This window comes from Cornus florida, unplaced genomic scaffold (assembly GCF_030987335.1).
Source record: "Cornus florida cultivar Cherokee Brave unplaced genomic scaffold, ASM3098733v1 CherokeeBrave_3.0.0_Hap2_Chr04, whole genome shotgun sequence".
Lineage (NCBI taxonomy): Eukaryota > Viridiplantae > Streptophyta > Magnoliopsida > Cornales > Cornaceae > Cornus > Cornus florida.
Window position 1 is genome coordinate 9,860,699 of NW_026775574.1, and position 17,491 is coordinate 9,878,189.

General features: G+C 35.0%; 1 long non-coding RNA gene and 1 pseudogene across 1 annotated transcript; one reads left to right on the top strand and one right to left on the bottom strand.

Annotated features, from left to right (window-relative positions):
• The first annotated feature begins 5,366 nt into the window (after positions 1-5,366).
• LOC132305584 (uncharacterized) lies at positions 5,367-7,793 on the top strand. The gene is made up of 3 exons (XR_009481636.1): positions 5,367-5,725; positions 6,542-6,749; positions 6,895-7,793. It is a non-coding gene; the product is annotated as an uncharacterized LOC132305584 (long non-coding RNA).
• Positions 7,794-12,209: 4,416 nt separating this feature from the next.
• Positions 12,210-12,308, bottom strand: LOC132305737 (small nucleolar RNA R71; annotated as a pseudogene).
• Positions 12,309-17,491: the final 5,183 nt, after the last annotated feature.

The window sequence follows — 17,491 nt, forward strand, 5'->3', positions numbered from 1 at the left end:
TTTGTTAATATAATTTCACCCACTTGTTCCTTACTCCCCACCAAACCTTGCTTGGGTTCGGTGGACTTTTTCTGTCACCGTTCTCATATCTTCTATACTGAGCTTTCTACAGTTCTGCGTTTTTTTCGCAATTCTATCTAGTGGGTAAAGCTCAACACTATCAATGGTGAATCTTGTTACTGTAATAATGTGAAATAACACCCACTAGGGCTACCAGATAAAATTAGGAAAAAACCTAAATGAATAGGATTTTCATATATTTAATTTATGTTTCTTAGACCGAGGATGTCTTTTGAGTTGAGCTTTACAATAATGTTATTTATATCATATGATTGTTTCATTGTCATTTTGCATTATACAGTCTTTAAGTTGATCCCACAAAAAATTTCAAAAGAGTAGATTGATCTTATCAAATCCCTGTAAGTATTTAAGAAGGTAACAATTATGAAATTTCCCTAGTAATTCATGATGGCATATATTTATATAAACTCTTTTATTATAGTATCCTTGTTATATGCCTTTAAAGGACATTGTTGTAGTTAACTTGTTGAACAAAATGGCTCTTGTAGCAATGTTGTAATTTTAAGTGGAGGGTCTTGTAGTTGTTAGAGGCTATTCTTTCTGTTTGTATTTGTTCTATTCCTATTTCTTAATGTAATGGTCGTTTTTTTGTTGGCGCAAAATAAATAAATAAATAAAAATAATTTTTTTTAAAAAAAGTGACATTAGAAATTAAGATTTACCATCAATATGCAAGCAATTAATCAATTGTGACCATACATTCCAATCCATATAGGGCACCAAGTCAACTCAATCAGGGTAGATTTTAACTTCGAAAGCATTGGTATATGCCATTGACCAGTCAGCCTCTCTTTCTAAAATTCAATAAATTTTCTTCAAACCAATGTCATCCACACAAATTTAGTACTCATATTTTTTGTTTCTTCCCCAGTGTAATAGACTTTGTAAAAATATATATATATAATTTCTTTCGAATGTAAATTAAATCTTTTATACGATACGATCACATGTTAATTAAATATTTTAATTTCGGTTGCGGAGGACGTACAAAAGGGAATATATTTACAAAAGGAATATACTTTAATCTTAATTGACATGGTAGCTGGAACATCCCAATTTTATTTTTTATTTATTTAATAATTATTATTATTAGTAGAATTATTTTGACCGGATTCAAAATTAAAGAGCATGATGTGAGAGTGACACTTGTATTCATGAAGAATCGAAGATAGGCAATAGAAATAGTCATATTTTATATATGTTAGTTTCTTTACATGAATATATCATGAATTTTACAACCTCAAATTTGGATCATAAAATCTTACTTGATTAAAAGAACTCAATCTTAATTCTGCTTTCAACTTTAATATATATATATATATATATATATATATATTAAAGTTGAAAGCAGAATTTCTGCTTTTCCACCTTATAACAATATTAAAAAGGGTTAATTCCACTTATACCCTCTAAACTTTACCAATATTTCACACACAGCCCCTATATGTTTCATAATTTCACCTACACCCCTTGTCAGTGACGTTTAGTTTACTAACAGAAATGTGTGATTTTACTGTTTTACCCATGAATTATATATTAAAGTTTAAAACTTAAAAGGAAAAGACTATAACACTCTCTATTTCTCTCTCTCTACTCACAAACGCATATATACACACACTATATATATCTTCTTCTTATCTTATGCAAAGCTGTGAATGGTGTCCATTCTTGTCCTGTATCCGTCTTGCCTCTTGTTTATGACATTCGGCATCTTCTGCAAGCTCTTACTGTTGCTCTGGTTGCGCATGTTCGTCGTGCTGCAAATTCTCTAGCGCATCAGATTGCTATGCTCTGTAAATCTCAGCATTGCTCTTGTCAGGTGTTTTATAGGCTGCCTTGGTAGTTGTTGTTGTTTTTATCTTTAGCTCTGTGCTTCCTACTTCTTCTGTGTTTCTTGTGGTTTGTCTTGTTTGCCTTGTAAATATATATATATATATATATATATATATATATATATATATATCTCTTCTTCTTCTTTTTTTCTTTATTATTGCTGGCGACGAAGAAACTATGCCACTAATAGCAACTACAGAAAAAGATAGTTCTTATCATAGCCAAGTCGTTCTCCTTACTGCCCGCCGTTCAATTGCAAGGACAGTTTTCTGGTTCTTATCACAGCTGCTGTCCTCCGTTGCGAGCTTCGCCGGATTGAACTGAACTTCACTGGAGTAGGGATCGCTAGACTGAACTGGGTGAAGCGATATCAGGCGAGTTACAAAACCGATCTCGCCATTTCTCCACCTCAACCTACCACCACCACGACTGACCACCCACCACCAACCACCACCTACATATACGAAGACATATTTACACACATATATATATATATACGGACAGACACATAGACACACATATACATTACACACAGGTTTGACTTCGGCGAGCTTTAGTCCAGTTCAGCGAGCAATAGATGTGAGCCTCAGTTCAAGCGTGCTTTGGTTAAGGTGGCAAAATAGCTTAGGTGAGACCACCAATGTGTAGTGAACAAACCGCAAAACTTCGCCGGACTGAATTGAGCTTCACCGGACTTGGGATCGCCTGACTGAACTGGGTCGAGGTAGCTGTGAACTTCGCCGCCGTCGTTTTTGATTCATCTTATCTCGGTCTTGTCCAGCGTTACGACAATAAATTTGACGGCGACTACACAACCGTAGATTTGACGGCGTTGAAGTCCAGCATTTGGACTGAACTAAGGTTCCTCATTTTTCTGTCCGGCTAGCAGCGATTCAGTCATACCAAACCTAGTTTTGCGATTCAGTCGACCTCAAAGCTAGAACGAACTAAGTTCGACCAAACCCAGTTCAGTCCGGCGAGTAACGATTCCTCAACCCATTTTAGTGAAACCCAATTCAAAACGGCCATAGACAAGCGAGAGCTCTGTAGAAGAATCTGGCCTAGCTTGCAAGCTTCACCGGCCTTGTCACAGTCCACTTCATGCCGGTCATTTCATTCCACCAAACAGTCTCATCAGCGTCCTTCATTGAAGCATGCCCGCCGTCCTCTTCACCGCCGTTTAATCACTTCATCGCCTGTCAGTTCAGTCTCGCCGTTTCTCGCCAGTAAAAACAGCTTCGTCGTCGATCCTTGTTATTAAATTCCATGGCTGCAATTCTCGTTTTGCATTGCCTAGTCATCCTAGCACATTGTTCATACTTGTTTGGTTACCATTTGTTGGTGCATGGATTAATACTGTGGGCTCAATTCCGACGACTTACAAAGTTGAAACGATCGGTGAATGGGGGGTGTTCTAGGTTCGATGATATGAAAGCACATTTATCCTTTTTAGTTTATAAGTTAAGGGTAATTTTGTAAATTTGCATTGGCCAATGAGATTAAAAATGTCATTTCAAGTATTGGAAGGGCAAAATTGACCATATACCGATTTGTTCATGTTGACACCGTCAATTGCCTAATAGCAGGAGGTAATTTGCTACATAAACCAAAACCTCAAGGGAGGTAGGTGGAATTATGAAACGTAGAAGGGGTGTGTATGTGTGGAATATTAACAAACGTTAGGGGGTGTAGGTGGAATTAACCCTATTAAAAAATATAGAAAACTTTAATTCTTTTTTATAATATATAGCAATTTATTTTTTTAAGAAAAACATTTGTTTCCTTTGAAATGTTTCCCACAAATGAAAACATTCTAGAATAAATATCAATCAAGTCTACTTATTAATAATCAACATTTGTATTTTTAATGATGTATAGTGTAGATATGTGCTTTAATTAGTCTTTCTCATTTTAGAATTCCAAACTAAATAAGAGTTAACAATTATAATTTAATAATATTTTATTAGATTTTTTATTAAAAAAAAATAAAAAAGTTAAAAAATAGAAAAACTTCAATTATTTCTTATAATATAGCAATTTTTATTTATTTATTTAAAAAAAAAAAAGATATATGTCCTTTGAAGTGTTTTCTAAAAAAGAAAACATTCAAAAATAAATACCAATCAAGTCCACTTATTAATAACTTACATTTGTGATTTAAATGAGATATAGTATAAATATGTACTTTAATTAGAATAATATTGATAAAATTAAAAAATATATATATTAAAATATTAAGAGAGGGATTCACAGTTGTAGAATAATATAGATATATTTGAAACTCTGAGTGAGAGTGAGGTGTCGTTAGTGTTCAGGCGTGTAATATGATTCTCTCTATATAGAATTATATATGAATCATGCATACAAGTGGGGATAAGGGAGGACTAACAGACCCAGAAGAGACACCGCTGTGGGTCTCACAGCTTGGTTGGTCAAACCAAGTCCACAACTTTAGGGTTTTCCATACATTAAAAACTATATTCCATTTTTTTTTTTTTTTCGTTTTTGTTTTTGACCAACCCAGCAGAGTTGCCACTTTTTTCTTCTCTGATACTCAATTATCTTGTTGCTGAAATAGATGGGGATTGTTGTGTGGTCATGCATCATTGAATTTCAATCTGATTGATGATTTGGCTGCAATTATTATTAGGAGCTGTAATAGGGTTATCCTTCAGCTTAGCAAATTGGCTACATTCAGAAAGTCTCTGATTTTTAATGTTCTATGTGACCTTCATGATTATCACTGAATAAAAAATAATAATAATAAAGAAAGTCAATTTATGATCATTAAAAAATGATTATTGATGAGCCTTCTATTTTTTATTTTATTTTATTTAACTGAGGATAGTTGGAACATTTCCACTCAGAGCTTTCACATACATTGCATTCAATAAAAATAACTGGAAGAAAGCGTCCACATATATTGTACTCAATAACAATAAACACAACACACACACACACACATATAATAGTAAACATGTCTATATGATATATATGGGCCACACACACACATATAATAGTAAACATGTCTATATGATATATATGGGCCCATAATTAATATCCATGCAAGTGGATATGCAAATTGGCCAACAACTTGTGGACAAAAATAGTCTCAACACCAACATGCTGTTCGTATCCTTCACTTCCAAATTTTGCAACACCCTTCCTTCCACTTCCACTTCCACTTTTTCTTCCACTTCCACAATCTAGACGAACAATTGGGAGGGAAAATGAGACGGGCAATTAAGATATTTTGATAATATTCAAAAAATGCGTTAAATATATATATATACACTATATATATAATGGAGACCTGCTCCAGCCGGTAGGATTGTGTGGCCCAAAATGGGCCACGTCAATGAAAAAAAAACCTATTTGAAAGAGTAAGAAAGTTTAACCACGGTGTGTATATAGTGTGTATATCTATATATTTAATGTATTTTCTGAATATTACCAAAATATATATATATATATAGTGTATGTATATATTTAATGCATTTTTTGAATATTACCAAAATATCCTAACTGCCCTTCTCATTTTTCCTACCAATTGTTTGTCTAGGTCGTGGAAGTGGAAGGCAAAGTGGAAGGAAGGGTGCTGAAAAATCTGGAAGGGAAGGGAACCTACTCGAATTGCATGTTGGTGTTCATTTGTTTGTTTGGGTGTTTATGGTAAAAAAATTTCTTTTTGCTGCAATAGAATTCGCCACCCGTAATTGATTTGCAAAGGAAGTTGCTGTTCGTTTGGGTCTTCTGTTCGGATTCGGATTTGGATCGTCAGAAATTAATGTGTTGTTTCTGTTCTTCGGTGGTACGATTTTCCTTGTTGCACTTTATTTGCAGTTAATTTTGTGTTCGTTTTATTTGTTTATAGTTCAAATTTTGTTGACAATTGGTCCAAAGGTTGTTGGTGCATAATAAAGCTTGGTTTGCTGCGGTATGTCATAGGTTTAGAAATGGGTCAGAAGATGATAGCTTGAAAGAAACAAGGAAAGGGAAAAAAAATGGTGGACAATATCGTTCATCCGCCTCCTTCTCCTACTCTCCAATCTATGATGCCAAGCATCCCTAATCCATCTTCTTCTACTTGTCCTACCCCTACCCCTAAATCATTTACTCGTACCCCTAAATCATCTGACCTAGCTGATGAGGATTATGATGTTGAGGCAGATGAAGGTGATTATGATCCCCAGCCAAGTAGTAACACATTAGTGAATATTAATTCTAAAGTTCTGCATCGTGCAGGAGGAGTGTACCTTTTGTTTAAGTAAGTTTACATTCATATTAATATTCATGTTCACGTACAATAGCATTTATATGAATTATGGTTCCCTGTTGACCAAATATATTTTTCCTGTTCTAATATTTACATTGACATGAAATTGATTGTTTAGGATTTGGAATTATTTATAATGGTACAACAAAATTTCTGCATTCATTTGAAATGAAAAATTCTTTTATTGATGTGGTATTTTGATAATTATGAAAGTTTAGGAAATTATTGGGATAGTCTGTTTATCTTACAATTAATAAGTGTATAAGTAAGTTGTGAAATAAGTTGTGAAACATATATATTGAAATCCTGATGTTGAGTTGGTGATATTGCATATGATATCGTGTGTATCAGGCCTGGTTTCATGAAGAAGTACTAAGAAGTGCAGGGTCTAGTAGGGCCAATCAAGGGTGGTGTAAGAAGAATAATAGAGAAGAAATCCAGGGATGTATGGAGTGCAATGACCATGGAGGAGAAGGCTCCCTTTTATAAGGGAAAAAGATTGCGTGATATGGAATTCAGAAAGTGTGGTGGCTTAGAAGTGAATAAAATGAAGAAGAAGGTAATTTGTTAAATTGATTAAATTATTGATTGAATTTGTTATTGTTTTGATAACATAATATGCAATAGAAAATAAATTAATGTATCCTTCCTTACTGGTAGTTATATAAACTTGCTAATGTGACATTATATTTATGGTTTTTAAGGTTGAATACAACATTAAACCTAGGTGGAACAAATGCTCACAGTATTTAAACTTGGAGAGGAAAAGAGGAATGATGTTGCAGATATAGGTTTCAGCAATTTACTAAACCTACAATGTGAGCATTTGTTTACCCCATTGTTTGACTACATCATTGGACATTTGGAGTTAGACAAATGTCGCATTAAACTTGATGATAATCAATATCTCCCAATTAATACAATTAATGTCCACAACATCCTCGGCTTACCTGCTAGAATGACGACAGTGCCTACATGTCCGCAATTTGATGCCAATTGAATATGTAAAGGTGGATATCGCAATTGGTTGCATGTAAATTCTTTGATGGAAAGGGTAGAAGAATTCGAGCCCAGCGAAGATTTCAAAAGAGCGTTTGTGCTTTTTGCATGTGCCGTTTTTCTAACAGCTAATAGACGTTATAATGCACATGTACAAGAATTAAAGGTTGTTGATAATGTGAATCAAATAAAGTCTTACAACTGGTGCACGTATGTGCTTGAAACTTTAATGGATCACTTGGGTGGAGTTGAAGGTGGGAAAAAAGTATGAGTATACTGGGTGCATGTTTTTCCTGCAGGTAAATAACATTACCTACTTATCTTTTACAAAATACTTTATTATTATCTCATAAGTATGAATCATGACTGATTAAACACGGTGTAATTTAATTCAGCTTCTATATGTCATTAGATGTAAAGTTAAATTTGAAAATTTTCTCAAAAATTGAAGGTGAAGATTGTGTGGATCAAAAAAGAGGAGTTAGTCAATTATGTACCAATTGATTCTATGGAACTAGTTTCCAAAAGGTCATTAGGTGCAAAACCTTCAAACTAAATCCTACGATGGTTGATTAATCATGTAATGTGTTCATTAAAAAAAAAAAAAAAATTCCATTCGATCACTTTTTGAGAATCTAGGGTTTGGTTTTGGCTATGGAAAAATTGATTTTTTTTTTTTTTTTTCTTGTTGATATATGTGAAAGATTATTTCAGTTGAATTTATGATCTGTTTGTGAATGCAAATTAGGACACATGATGATTTGATAAAAATAGATTCTTGGTTTGTAATCTATACAATGAGAAACAATTTGCATTAAGTGAATTTTATATTTGAATCTCTCGAGTTTATATCTTTTTGTACACTAGTCCATCTCTGAGAAAATTAATTGAAAATCATTGAAATGTTGACTAGTTTATATTGCTTATAAAAGCTATAAAGGCAAAGGCTATTGTTAAAAAAAAATATGAGCATGAAAATTGTGACGGCCCAAGTTTTTCAACCCGGTACGTCAGTGATGACCCAATAGTTAACCTGATAACGGATTCGAAATGCGGAAGCAAAAGATGAAACCATAGTCCTTTGAGATATAAATCATCTCTAAGACACTAACGTGACATTCCATGAAGTTACGGAACTCAAGAAAAGCGAATGAGTAAACTAAGGTCAAAACGGGCTAAATCCGTTAATTAAGGGTAAAATGGTCAATTCACAATTAAAAGGAGAAAATTGACTCTAAACAAGTCAAACAAGGTGAATACAACCTAATCTAATCATTTCACAACATTCCAAGAGGTTCCAAGAACATTGACCAAGAATCACACACAACTCCCTTTCTCGGTTTAAGCAAAAACTGACCCTACCTTACTAAAATATGAATAAATCCCACTGTAATTGGAATCTGAGAATGGCATAGGTGCCATTGGAAAGTTGACTCAAAATCCTTGAGTTTAGGCTCAAGAATCACCCCATTTGGATTAGAAACGAAGACGTTATGTGGAACCTCAGTGCTGAAACATAACCTGGAGGCTGTGTTCAAACGACCGAAATAGAGTTTCAGATGACCGAACTGGGCATAATTTTGCTGAAAACATGATTTTTGAGAGGAGGAAGTTTCGGTAGACCAAAATAGACCATCGGTCGACCGAAACGGTCCAGAATAGTGAAAAAGGCTACTGGAAATGAGTTTTTACTGTGCACTGACTTTTCCAAAAGCCATCAGTCGACCGAAATGGAGTTTTGGACGACTGAAACACCTTGAAAAGTTGCTGTAAGACTTGTTATATGCCAAATGTGTTAAGGTTTAACCCATGCTTTAAATCTCCTTATGAATTGGTTCAAAAATGAAAGTTTAAAACTGATTTTCAATGAGATTTAAGTATGTGAGCATACCAACAGCCTTTAAATGAATAATTGAATGTAAGATGATGAGCGCTGAAAAGTGTGCATTTAAACCCCTTAAGCTTGAGTATTCTAGAACCTTTATCTATCTTATTTTATTGCCTTAGACTAATTTTGTATTATTTCCATTTTCAAGCGCTTATCCCCAAAATAAGTTAAATCAGCCAAATAAGAGCATAATTGAAGCAATCTTGAGATGAATCAAAAAAAGGAGCAAAGTGGAAGCAAAATGAAGCAAAGTGTAGAAAATTAACAAGTTCAATCGATATCAAGAATACTTCGATCGATCTGGAGTTCATCGATCTCAACACTTCAAGATGGATTCAAGCTTTTTTGTCCTTATCCAAAGATTCCACAAAGTTTGATCGATCCAACATTTCTTTGATCGATTGAAAGTATTTGATCTTATCCACACCTACCACCCACCTACCACTTTTGTCTTCTTCCCGAAAATATCCCAAAATATCTCAGAGATTTGTCTTTGTTCAAAAAGGCGCCGCCAAGGATGATCGATCTCTATAGTGTTCGATGGATCTCAGCCAAGTTCGATCGATCTCACCACAGTTTGATCGATCGAACTCCCTCAAGTGTGAATTAAAGTGATTTCCAGCTCATCAAAAGTTGTCTCATAGTCTAATCATTGGAGGAGACTTGGTGCACGAGCCCAGACCATTGGGTGTGACATTTGAGCCACCTATATAAGGATTTAAGCTACTTTTTACAAAGAGGATAATATACAATTTTTAGATCTTAGAGATATTTCTTAGAGAGGAAGAAAAGAAGATAGGAGGCTAGAGACACATTCTTGGGAGTTTTTCTATCCACATTAAGAAGATGAGCATTTCTACCATGGAGATAGCCCTTGAGGGTTGGAGAGGCACATCCATGAATGGCTAGACATTTTCTTGGGGCTAGAGTTAGCCCTAAGCATGCCTTCTACATCTTGATTTATGTATTTTTGAGGGAATTTGTGTTGTAATATATGTTTTGAAACTTGTTTATACATGGATCTTGTTTATTCAATGATTTATGTGGTTTAATTCTTCCAAATGACCATTTCATTCTATTCATATGTCTATGTATGTTAGAATAGATGTTCATGTGTTTATCTCTAGCTTTGTGTTATTGATGCATGTCTATGTGTATTGATGCTATAGATCTTGAGATTGTCAAGGCATAGTGCTTAATAGAATGCTCTTGTGGTTTATTTAACGGTTCATACTCATTTCTTGATGGATTGTGCCTCTCCCTTAGTTTAATTAGTTTAATTTCATGCTATTAGCTTAGTTGTAGTGTAGTTGCCTTAGTTGTTAGATGGGAGAACAATCCATGCTTGTTATTTGATGTTCCATACTTTTGAATGCAGGTAGCATATGTCTCTAACCTTGTGATGTGTTTGAATTGTGAGCTTAAAGGAAGGATTAATGGCTTAGTTTGATATATTGTGTTTTTCACTATGTTGCTTAGACAATGTATGCCTAATTGGTTATCCATGCTTATTGAAACAACCACTCACTCACCAATATTGCAATACATGTTTACCCCTCATTAATTGTTCATTAAGTGTGTAGAAAGGTTATGCTTAGTGGTGTTCTCTAAATCCCAAGATCTCTCTCTCTTGTTCTTTCTACCCTTTAATTACTTGTTTTACATTAAGCTTGATTAGTTTAATTTGTAGTTTAATTAATCAAACCTACTACCTTTTGATCATTCGACCTACTAACCCTAATATTGTTTCCACACCTCAATACGACACCAATCCCTTGGGACGATCCCTACTCACCCTAGCTATATTTTTAGTTAGAGGTAGTAGTGGCATTTATAAATTTAAAACTTGGCTACATTGCACGCTCTCATTCTTAGTGCCTATTTTTAAGCGTTGGTACGGCGACACTCCAAGTTTTTGGCGCCGTTGCCGGGGATTGATTGAAAGCAACGTCGTATTGTGGAAACAATTAGGAATTAGTACTCTTTTGATCGTGTCTTTACTTTATTTTTATTTTGATTTTGGTTACTTATTGTGTTGGTTCTTGTTTGACTAGGTACATTGGGCTAAGGAAGTGAGCAAGGGAGCACTCTAAGTAAGGAGCTAAGCAAAGAAAGCATAAAAGGCTAAAATCTAAAAATTTGCAAAGCTTAAGTTGAAAAATAATTTGAAGTGCTTAAGGACCCTTTGTGAGCTCTTCCTAAACTCAATCTTTAGTTAAATCGTCGGCCCGCGTGGAGGCTTGTTTTTCAATCATGGATAAATCATGAGCCCGCGTGGAGGCAATTTTATTTTCTTTGCATATTGTTCAAGCATGGGAGTATGGGATCATTGTATGTGGAGATTTATTGATTGATTTGTTGTCGAGGAGAAGTGTTTGATATTTACTTACTTTTTGTTATTTGCTAGTGCATGCATGGTCATAGGTTATTGAATCTTACTCTTGTCCCACTTAATTTGCATCTTGAATCCGTTATTCGTAATCCTAGGGGAAGAGGTAGTTTTAGTCATTCCATTTCACCAATGGAGGACTTGAATAACGACCATGTGGAGGACCCTGGTCACGTAGACCAACAAGGTATCCTCCACCCTAATGTGCATCATGATAACATCCAAGTTCCATTAGGCATGCTAAAGCCATTCATTCACCCACCACACCAACAAGGTCAAGTTCCATTAGGAATTCCTAGGCCAATGTTTGCTCCACAAACTCCCATAGTCCAAGGCAATCAAGGCGCTTATGTAGCACCACCGGTTATAAATCCACCTCTTTCTTTAAGAGATCATTATGTGCCAAATGAATATAAAGCACCCACTTACATTCAATTGCCACTATTTAGAGCACATCACTATGAGATTAAACCGCAAACCATTCAAATGCTTCCTAACTATCATAGACTTCCAAGTGAAGAACCTTACAAGCATTTGGATGAGTTTCTTGAAGTATGTTCCACCGTGTGATACACGGACATGCCGGAAGAGGTTTTAAGACTTAAACTTTTTCCATTCACCCTTAAAGACAAAGCAAAATATTGTTTCAACAATCTTAGGCCTTTTTTGATAACTTCTTGGGCAGAAATGCAACAAGAGTTCTTGAAGAAGTATTATCCGGTTTCTAAGACCAATGCCATGAGAACCTCAATTCGAGAGTTTTCACAAAGGGGTGGGGAAATGTTTCATGAGGCATGGGAAAGATTTAATGAATTGCTTAGGAAGTGTCCACATCATGACATGCCTAAGTGGCAATTGGTTCAATACTTCTTTGAAAGTTTGCCCGAAAATCAAAAGAGTATGGTTGATGCATCAATGGTGGTTCTATTCTTGACAAAAATGAAAATGATGTCTGGCGTCTCTATGAAAGCATGAGTGAAAATTTAATGCATAGATCATTATCTTCCAAGAATGGTAAAAATTTAAGTGGAAGGAAGAATGTTGACTTATATCAAGTCGACAATTCAAATGAAATAGTTGCCAAGATGAAATCCTTATCTTAAAGATTTGATCAATTCTTAATCAACCAAAACTCGACAAATAAAATGTCTTCCTCCCTTAACCATTCTCATCATTCATCCAATGAGACATGTATGACTTGTTCTAGTGTTTTGCATTCTACTTCCAATTGTCTCCATGGACATGTGTAAAATGAACATCATGAACAAGTCAATGCAGCATTTGTTAATCAAGGGAACAATCCTTATGGCAACAATTACAATTCTAGTTGGAGGAATCACCTGAATTTCTCTTGGAAAAGCCAAGGGGAAGGCTCAAACCCTCCCTAAGGTGGTTTTCAAGTGAAGTATATTCCACCTCAAATGCAAGGCCAAGGATCCCAAGGATTTAGATCATCATATCAATCACATGGAAACAAATTCTTTAATTCTCATTTTCCGAATCAATCATATTCTCAAGCAAATTCTGGGAGTCCCGCTTTTGAAGAGAAAGTTTTGACTACTTTAGGCACTCTAGAGGCGAACACTCAATTGCTTCATTCTCACTCTCAATCCATTACTAAGCTAGAAACCCAAGTAGGGCAAATAGCTAGTACTTTAAATGCTAGAGAGAAAGGGAAAATGTATTTGAATGCCCACCTAAGCAACAATGCGTTGTGGAGACTCATTCCTCATCGGAAGGTCCTACAATTAAACATGTCCATTCGGTGACAACCTTGAAAAGTGGGAAGATTATGGACAACCAAGTGCGTATGTCCAATGAAGATAGTGAACCGCAACAACCAAAAGTTGACACCTGTCCCGTTTCACATTTTATTCCTCTTTCATTGCATGTGCATGATTTTTCATATGAGAAAGTATTGAAAAGTGATTTCAAAAATGATTTGAAAAAGGAAAATTTGAAAAATGTTTTGCAAAATTCTTGTGTTGAAGAAACTTCAAAGAAAAATTCTGAAAAGGTTTTTGAACCAAAGCTCCATATCCGAATGCCTTAAAAAGATCCATTTCCATTGACAAGCAAAAGACCAAAGTGAATGAGATTATTGAAGTGTTTAGGCAAATGAAGATCAATTTTCCGCTTTTGGATGTAATTAAGCAAATTCCGGCTTATGCCAAGTTCTTAAAGGATCTTTGCACCCAAAAGAGGAAGAACAAGAGCCAAGCACCTAGAAAGTGGTCTTGACCGAGCAAGTGAGCTCAATTTTGTAACATAACACTCTTCCGAAGTTTAAGGACCCTGGTTCACCTACTACTTCTTGCATCATTGGTGACCATGTCATTAATCGGGCTCTCCTTGATTTAGGAGTAAGTGTTAACCTTCTTCCATATTCGGTATATGTTAAATTGGGCTTAGGAGACTTGAAACCGACGTCGGTAGTTTTGCAACTTTTCGATCGATCAATCAAAAAGCCTAGGGGTATCATTGAGGATGTCTTGATTAAAATTGATAAGTTCTTCTTTCTTGTTGATTTCGTTGTTATTGACACAAAATCGGTTCCAAATCCCAAGAGCCAAATTCCTGTTATCCTTGGCCGTCCTTTCTTGGCAACTTCAAATGCCAACATAAATTGTAGGACAGGGATAATGAAGATCTCATTTAGCCATATAAAGGTGAAGTTAAATATCTTCAATCCAACCCCAAATTCAATTGACAAGCATGAAGAAGTGAATGTTGTAGAGAAATGTCATAACAATGAATGTGAAGGAATAGAGTCTTAGCTTGAAACCAAAACTTTAAAAAGTTCATCTTCGACACTGAATTCAAAGAATGTAGTTCCAAAACCTTGTTTTGAAAGGGCATGGAAGCCCAAAGATTGCTTTGACCGAGGACCAATGATCTCTTTCGATCCTAATCCAACAAGTTCTTTAAGGAACCATTTGTTGAGTGAAGTTCAAAGTATTTATCACCTCGTCAAGGAGGGGATGCACTACAAGATGTTTGATCCGGGCTAAAAGAGCCCAACGTCTTGTTAGAGACGTTAAAGACTAGTGCATTTCGTAGGGTTTCATAACCCTATTCCTCCCTCATTTCTATTTTAAATTTCATTTCTTGTGTCGTCTAGATATGTTTTAGGGTTTATACACATGGCTAGGAACTATGATTGAGAATGCATGCACTTTCATTCTGAAAATAGGCATTTTATTCTTGTTCGATCGATCTCAAAAGAGGTTCGATCGATTGAACATCCATTCCTGCATCCAATCATCTCTCTGTTCCATCGATCGAAAAATTCCTGCATATTTCAGAGCTCTATGTATCGATCGAATTTTATTTTAGATCGATCTGAGTCTTTCAAGATCGATCAAACTTGTTATTCAATTGATCGCAGTTTCATATTTAGAAAATTTTTGGATCTCTGCATAATTCACATCTCTGTGTATCGATCGAACTTGTCTGGAGGATTTCACCATTTTGATTGATCGAATACTGGATCGATCTAAGTTCAATCGATCTGAGGGTTCAATTCTAAAAAAAAAAAGCATATTTTCTTGCGTATTTGTTTCATTATATAGACTTCTATTCAAAAAAAAAAAAAAAAAAATATTGCATCCTTTCTTACTCTTTGTTTTCCATTTCTTGCATTGTATATATTTTTTCATTAAATTTTGCCTTCGTTATTTTTCTTTTTGCATTTTCTTCATACATTTTATTCTTTATTTTTCTTACATTTTGTATATACTTGCCTTCATTAAAAAGAAAAATATAAAGAAATTTACCATTGTACCCTTATGTGTAGTCATACATACTTTATGATTTATCTTGGACTTGATCTCATATCACTCATTTATCTTGTGCTATATTTGTCTTAGAATGCATGAGTTGATTACTCTTCTCCCATTTGGTATTTGACGTGAGTTTGCTAGTGTGGTTATTCAAATAGGTTGTTGATTTTAAGTTTGGGGGAGACGTCTTTCTAATTGGATCACTACTGGGCTTCATGTCTTTGCCACCACGATATATTCTTTCCATTTTTTTCATTGTTCTCATTGCACATTAAGGACAATGTGCGGTTTAAGTTTGGGGGTAAGGTGACTTTGTTGCATTCTACATAAGTTTGAGACTTTAAATGCATGATTGAGATTTGAGATTGATGTTAGTTATGATTTTGATCTTTTGAGGGCTATATTGCTTAAAATTTAAAAATTGCTTGACTTGAGAGTCCAATACTCCTTGTATGCCTTGTGGATGCCATTTATGAATAAATTTTTTGAAAGATTGATATCATGCTTGCACCTGTGGTCCACATCATCCTGATTTTGTGATTGTTTTGAGATTCACTCTAGTATTCTACACTAGCACAGACGTATACTAGCATTCATTTGTGGGGTACATGCTTTGTTGACTATTGAATTGGTTATATCCCAATTGGGCTAGTAGTGTATTGAAAGCTTTCATCTTGATAAAAGTGGATAACAAACCCTTTTCATTGAGTTGCCGGGATTCTAGCCTCATCAAGCATTAAATTTCTTGCGCCGAAAGGTGGAGGGCCCAAATTTTAGGTTAATAAAAACTTGAAAAAAAAAAAAAGAAAAGAAAAGAAAGAAAAAGAAAAAGAAAAAAGTTGCAAAAGTAATAAAAAAGTGAGGACTTCTCCCAAAAGGTGAGAAGTGGGAAATGATTAGATGGAGGTTGTTTTGATTTGTAGCCTAGTTGATTTAAGTTTATAAGTCCTTAGGGTTGTTTAAACACCTAATGTCCTAAAGCCATCTGGTTTGGGAGTCATTAACCTAACGCTCGACCTCATGGATCACTAGAAAGCTTAATAGATCAACACATTGTACTATGCTGCCATCTTTGATCCTTAGGGATAGAAAAAAAAAAAAAATAATAAAAAAATAAAAAATTAAGTGAAAAGAATAAGCGCACTTAGATCAATAAAGCTTTAATAAAATGTCCACTCTTTGTCTTGATGATCGGTACTAGATTTGTGTACTAGTTTGAGGGTAAGGATGTGATCATTTATATAGTTGGCTTAGATAGCAACATACTTGATGCCGGTCCACTCAAAAAGAATTCTAGAGTTGTTTTGATTTGCATGATCATTTTCTTGATGTGTGGAGGATCATACTTGCTTGCTTGATGTTGAAATTTTGGGAGATTGCTTAGAAATGGTTGAAAAATTGCATACTTGAGGCAGTTTTCTCCCAATGCTTATTTGCAATATTGGTGCCTCTTTTGTAAGAATGAGCTTAATGTTTGTGGGTATCATTTCTGGAAACCCTCACGAGACTTCACTCGTCCACTAGGGGTAACCTAGGGGTTTAAAACGCTTGTTGCATGTGCTGAATGCAATCGTGTTTCCTACGAAAGTGGCGTTATCTATTTATTGTTTTCTAGTTCGTAGTTGTATAGTTGTTCATTTCATTCCATTACTTTCTAGTTCATTGCTAGGGACTAGCAATATTTTAGTTTGGGGGTTGTGATGAGCGCTGAAAAGTGCGCATTTAAACCCCATAAGCTTGAGCATTCTAGAACCTTTATTTATCTTATTTTATCGCCTTAGACTAATTTTGTATTATTTCCATTTTCAGGCGCTTATCCCCAAAATAAGTTAAATAAGCCAAATAAGAGCATAATTGAAGCAATCTTGAGATGAATTAAAGAAAGGAACAAAATAGAAGCAAAATGAAGCAAAGTGTGGAAAATCAACAAGTTCGATCGATCTCAAGAATACTTCGATCAATCTGGAGTTCATCGATCTCAACACTTCAAGATGGATTCAAGCTTTTTTGTCCTTATCCAAAGATTCCACAAAGTTCGATCGATCCAACATTTCTTTGATCGATCGAAAGTATTTGATCTTATCCTATCTTATCCACACCTATCACCCACCTACCACTTTTGTCTTCTTCCCGAAAATATCCCAAAATATCTTAGAGATTTATCTTTATTCAAAAAGGTGCCGCCAAGGATGATCGATCTCTATAGTGTTCGATGGATCTCACCACAGTTCGATTGATCGAAC